Source organism: Anabas testudineus, chromosome 17, assembly GCF_900324465.2.
Source record: "Anabas testudineus chromosome 17, fAnaTes1.2, whole genome shotgun sequence".
Classification (NCBI taxonomy): domain Eukaryota; kingdom Metazoa; phylum Chordata; class Actinopteri; order Anabantiformes; family Anabantidae; genus Anabas; species Anabas testudineus.
This window is the reverse complement of record NC_046626.1, coordinates 15,640,122-15,646,669: the sequence shown is the minus strand read 5'-3', so window position 1 is coordinate 15,646,669 and position 6,548 is coordinate 15,640,122. Positions and strand designations below refer to the sequence as shown.

Sequence of the window (6,548 nt, the reverse complement as noted above, 5' to 3'; positions counted from 1 at the left end):
TCATGATGATAAGGACACCTATAGGAGATGAGAGGTTGTCTGTGGAGATAACAGCTGTGTGAAAAGTCTGATAATAAGCATTTATTCACCATTATTATTCAAAAACAACGCACCTCACTTTCCCCATGAAAAGTGGGAAATGGGGAAAGTTCAGGGACCCGGCGGGTGGGCCCCTCTGGTAGAACCCGAACCCTATTTTAAGAACCTCGAGTGGCGCTGAGTGGAAAAATGAATGACATTACCCCAAAAGCTCCTTATCCATTACAGCACTGAATGCCTTCGTGTGCAGCTACTAGAGAAAAGCTTGGACTGATTTAAAAACTCTGGCCAATCCCGAGTCACATGACTCAACCACCGGCAGCAATAGAGAGCGCAAAAGGGACGCAGAGGCTCGGTGCACACAAGCCTGCATAGCTCCGATCCTCCGCCGCTATACGCCCAATTTCTTTTTAATTGAAACCTTTTACTCCCGCTCGGTGAGTACATTTCCCACTGCCATTTTTATTACGCATATTTTTATCCTCTTTTTCTTGCTTCCTTGTCTTGGTGTTCCGACTTGGGGAAAATGTTTTCTCGTTTTCTGCATGCAATGATTTGAATCTTGGATGCTGAGTGTTGGTGCTCCGGCGACATCCACTGAGAAATATCCCTACGTGCTTGCGGACGCTCTTGGTATTTTTTCCCCCTCCTCTCTCTCTTCCTCTTCTCTTTCCGAAGCAGCTTCCTTTGCGAGCTCACTTGTTATAATATCCACCTTTTGCTTGTTTTGGGGCTTTTTTAAAATCCTTTCTCATGGCTTGTTTTGGTGTGATTTTGCAGTGTTTCTCTGATGTTGGAGACTCTACGTCTCCGAGGGCGCAAAAATAACACTTTTGATTTTCACCTTTGAGGATTTTGCTTTTCTTATAGGTGAGAAATTTAACTTTGCTTGGAGTTTGTTTGGGCATTTTCTTTGTACTTCTTTATGCAGCATTGACGTGGATGTTCAAACTTTTTTATATTCTAACGTTTTTTAACTAAATATCTTGGACAAAGCTGGATTTGTGTCCAATTATCAAAGAGTTTTAGACATTTAGAGAGTAAATTGGCTGTGTAAGCTCAGCACAAACACATATAAGACATGATGGCACGTTTCTTTGAAGGATTAATGAGATGTGATAACACAGAATGGATGATTTCTGTCCTTCAGAGTTCCCTTCCAGTGACTGCAGTTTGAAAAATTTACAACAAATGAATGCAAATCACTGCTGTGTAAAACACAACAGATTTCTGCCAACTGAACCAGCCACAGCTGTGCTCCTCCACCCTGCCTCTCTCTGGCTGCAAACACAAACCTCATTGCATTTGGGATTGATAACTGGCGGACACAGTCAGACATCACACAGAGAAGCTTGGAAACTTAAACTGGTTGAATGAGTCAATGGATTGTGGAGGAGGAAGCAGTGTGGGGTTGGGGGGGGGTCTTTTAGGCCTTGCAAATTCTGCAGGTTCATTACGCAAGTCAGGCTGATAGATTTGATTAATAGTTTGACCTTGACATGCAGCCAGAGCTCACCCACGAACCTGCAGGCGACGCGTTCACAAAGACATTCAGGCAATTAACAGACAAAATGTGACACTGCCCTTTTAAATGACCCCTTTTAAAAATCCTTTTCCCAAGTTTGTTTTTCTGCTCTGTTAAAGGAAAAGCCTGCAAAACTTTCACAGCTCGAGACAAAACCACCTTTCAATCATCCTCGAAAGATATGGGTGAAGGCATTTGACAGTTATTCCAGCCTTCAGACTCTGCAGGTCAGGGAACAGGTGGGGGAAGCCGACCATGAAATGTGCTGCTACGCAAACAATACTTATCTCTCACTAGGGATGAAGTGGGAGGCTGTCTCTGGAATAGCCAGCCTATATACGCATGCACTGAATCGCTATGAGCCCAGAGAGGAGAGGGAAGGAGGAAAGTTTAGCCAGGTGTTTCTGGACCGGTCAGTAATCTGTCTGTGTCCAGCGGAGGCCTGTCTTTACGTTTCTGCACCCATGGGTTGGGATGATCATTGACCCTTGGAAGGTGTGAGATGTGTGCTGCTTCAAAGCTACGCACCACAGAGTTCATCTTCTCGAAGATACGGATGAAATACATTTTTAGAGTGTCTCCAGCTTTCAGACCACAGGTCAAAGAACAGATTAGGGGAAGCTGCTGCTTCTTTCTCTCTCTCTCTTTTTCCTTCTCCACTCTTTTTTCCATTCATATGAAAGATAACCAAAAAGAAAGACATATGTGGAGGTCAGATAAACAAAAAGCGAAATGATGAATGTGTGAAAGAGTGCGTTGCTGTGGCAAATCTGAATTTACGAGCACACGCATGTGTTACATTCCCTTCACATAGAACAGCTCAGAGTTACATTATGCATGTGGCAATACTCACTGCTCCCTATTAGATCTCCTGCTCTTGGATGTGTACACTGTGTTCCACGCCTGCATTAGCCGTATTCAACACATAGTGCAGTACAGTTCGTCTTTTCAGCCATAGGAAAGCAGCAGTTTGGATAAACAACAGTCAGTGTACTGTATATGCACGAACCTGACTCCCAGGAGAGGCGTGCCATTAGCCTGGCAGCAGCAGTATCTCAGCACCACGGCCAGCTCCTTTTATTCTCCATTCAAAGAGATAGCGGCTGATTTCAGCACCATGGACAACTGCCAGCACAATATGACTCTGGCAGCTGGAGTGAGCTGATTCTTGCCTGGAAGTCTGGAGTGTCTCTACTCACTAACCCCTTGCCCTCTCCAACCACACACCTCTTAATCTGAGCTATCTGAAGCTCTGTACCCCGATTCAAACCCCTGAAAAGGGGGTTTCACCTGATATAAGAAACTATTTGACAAGAGTTTCTCCTATAGTTTCGAATTTATGTGTTACACATGCTGAAAAAAGCTTTATTCAATGTCTCTCTAATCATTTTTCTTAAGCTAAACATAACTCGTCAGCATTGATTAATGATTACTGAAAGGAACTTGTAAAATTATAATTAAAAAAAACCAGAAACAATGGGCCAGCTGCACAAGACACCAGCCTGAGCCAGCTGCAAAAACGTGTACTGCATGCTGTGGTTGAAATGAAAATGTGTTAACAAGAGCTAAAAAATGAATGGATCTGTTATTGAAAAGCCCAGTTTCTGCTCTTTCAACATGTCCAAGATCAATGACTCTTGCATAAAATAAAGTACTGTAACAACATTCACCTTTAAACAACTAATAGTGTCTATGACACCCAGTTTAAAATCCCCTTGAAAGAATTCATTAGGAACGCAGCGGGGGGTTTAGGACCTGAGGTGAGCTGCCACAGAGCTCCACTGTTGCCCAAAAACTATTAAAAACACATCAATGACTTGACACTGTTTCACTGGATGATACGTTCCTAGATTATAATGAACACAGGCAGACACTGCTGTAGATCCTCCAGAGAACCAACTGTGTATTAATCCGCCTTTGAAAATAGTGTACAGCTGTTTTAAATGTGCATTGTACAACTTATTAATAAAGATTTGTCTTTAGTAGTTAGAGATAGACTAACATTGTTGGATTTAGGTTATTTTATTACTACAACCAACAATATTATGTAGAATTTCTGCAGCTGTATATACAATATGCAGGTATGCTGGTATCTGTGTTTTTTCAAGCCTAAACAAATATATGGCCAAAAGAAAAATTAAACACTACATACTGTATTATTCATACGACAATTGTAGCATTTTTTGCATGAATATTGTATTATATTTCTATTTTCAGGTGTTATGAAATGCCTGCAAACAAATACAGTAAGTAGGGATCCAAAGGACCAACAAGAGAAAGAAATCTGGCACCTACCTTAATGTTCCTTTTTCTGCTCATATGAGTATTTTTTATTGTTTACTACTACATGTACTGTATTTACCCTACAAATCTGTGTCGAAACCAAATCTATATCTCAAACACAAGACATTACCAGTTTGTAACCAGTTTGTTTTGTCCATTTAAATTGCAAATTGTTCCCAAAATGAAATTATAATCAGCTCTTAGTCATTTTGTTTTAGTATTCATAGTGTGGAAACATCCAGCTTGGCCTCACGCACATTTTTTGTTTCATTATATCAAAACTGACGGTTGTGTTAATGCACCTCCACATGTTTGTTTTTCACTTTTCACCTTTCACCTTCACCGTCAAATCCTGCTCCAAATCATTACCCTAATATTACGGCTGCACTCTAATTTATATCCTTCTGGTGCCATAAAGCAGAAACATATTTTGTTATCAGCTAATTACTCGCAGCTCTAGTGACCCAGTTACTTTAGCCTCGTGGAGCGGAAGCTATATTTGGCAGTTACACAAGAGGAGAATTAAGGAAATGGAGAAATACGTTCGTGCCAAGAGATATGGGAAAGCGTGGCATATGTTCACATGCCCTCGAGCAGGGCTGTGGATTCCCCTGCTACAACAGCAGGTGGAGTCTTTTGTCCTGCCTCTTCCTTCAAACACACATAGCAATGTAGGAGTAATCCTTCATTTTATGCTTAAGAATGGGCAAGTCTCCACATAAAGTAAAAAAATAAACTTTTAAGAACACTCAGATGATTACAGCATGACACATGGTGATGCAACAGAGAGATTTTCTGAAGCAAAATAGTTGGCTAGTGCTGCTAGTAAAACAAAAAACAGGGTTACAATATTCTTTTATAAACAATATGTCCCTGTAGAATCACTGAAGCAACATCTAAGAAGCTTTTTACCATCAAAGTGACCCAAAAAGTTGCTCTGTGTATCACTGTTTACAAAAGCTGACAATGCAAGCAGCTTGAAGTTGTTGTGAAGATACACGCTGACCTCAGAGATCATGTTTGTGTGATAAAAGCACGCACAAATGCCCCGATTTCAAAGATAATCAACCCTGATATTATTATAAGATGCAAGATAAATTGTCTTCCAGAGAAATGGACTCATCCCATCTCACCGTATAGGTCACGCCGTGCTGTTATCTCCCTGCTGTCATTGCTGATCAAGGCTATAGGTTGCCCAGATGAGATTATGGTACAGCTCTGCTCCTCAGTCACCATGCTACAGAAAGCCGCCATATAGGAGGGAAAGAGCAGATATGAAGCTGATGGAAATTATATTTTTTCACAGGATCTCTGTGTAGCTGGGGGCTCTGACACAGTGAAGCATATCCTTACAGTTCAAAAAGTCAGTTCATTAAAGCTATGAAAAATATGTAAATGATAAAAGGCTGATAGAATGGTGATATAACAGGACAGAGTCGCAGCAATAATTTATAAGCTTGCACTACCTACCTACCGCATGATGTATGCCTGCATTTTCCATCTTTGATATTCTGGTCCGAGGACCAATTCTAAACTCCTTGAAGACGATTGGCATTGAAAATCATATTTTTGAACTTCTCTTTCCATTGCACCTCCTTTTATTCCCCCCCTCTCTGCTTCTATATATCTCTCTCACTCTCCCTTTGTTGCTATTCCCCCCACTCCTTCTTCAATTCAGACTCGAGACAGGTATTATGCAGGAGGTAATGGGGTGTAGGAATGTAGAGAAAAATAAGAATGGTGCTTGACAGTCATCCTTCCTTGTTAAGATCCTCAGCAAAAACGGTTTCAAAGAATTTCCAGGTACATAGTAAACAGGCTAAAAACTGCAAGGCAAGTTGCTCATTATATATAAGCAATAACCGGCTATTCTCTATCGTCTCTGCACTGTTAGCCAGTACTTACTGTACAAGTCCTGCAGGAGAGATTAGGTTGCTCTAGGCTCCTCTGGGCTGGGAACAGAATGGCCCAGCAAGGACCTCTATTCATTAAGCCCTTAATTGCTAATTGAGGTCTTTGAATGATTCAGCAATAGCTGCTTCTGTTGGGGCATTAGTAGAGTAATTTATGGCTGCTTGGGAGCAGGAAAGAAATGAATGACGGCAAGAAAGTGTTATTAAAAAGGACACTGGTGCCCGTGCTGCTTTATTATTATTACACAGCCACCTTTTGTTAAATCTCAAACATCTGTACAGTGCTGTTTTTAACAGCTGATTTTAAGTCTAATTCATTATACACTGATTAAATATCATTTAGCTGTAATGCACTTGCCATGTTATTTTAATTGAATCTTGTTTTGGTTAAGCATATTATTTTGTGTTTATAATGAGGTTTCTTTGTCTGCGAGTGACAATTATACTATTGTCGCAGTCAGGTCAAATGCAATCAGTGTTATTGCTCTAAAATCACCCAGTGGTAAAAGCTGATAAATCCTCACAGCAGACGAAGGATAATGAGGCAAAAATGGAGCCTCGTGTGTTATATACAGTATGAAGGCAAAGCCAGGAGGCTGTTAGCTTAGCTTAAAATTGGCATAAATACTAGAGGCAGGTGGAAAACAATCGTTTTCTCTGTTAAACCCCAAATTTGTTGTTGTTTTACACTTTGCCTTTTATACAGATGAACCAAAGAGCCTGTAACGAGCTGCAGATTTGACGTTTTACCTTTGTTCCGTGCTGCGTTTGCTGTTTCATCACTGTTT

The 6,548-nt window shown here is 40.9% G+C and overlaps 1 protein-coding gene across 1 annotated transcript in view; it reads left to right on the top strand.

The window, feature by feature from the left end:
* Positions 1 to 362: 362 nt before the first annotated feature.
* The window catches only part of LOC113172177 (RNA-binding Raly-like protein), a 33,415-nt gene continuing 27,229 nt past the window's right edge, over positions 363 to 6,548 (top strand). The window contains exon 1 of the mRNA XM_026375030.1: positions 363 to 476. The gene's annotated coding sequence lies outside the window, so the exon portion shown is untranslated. The remainder of the gene's footprint in view (positions 477 to 6,548) is intronic.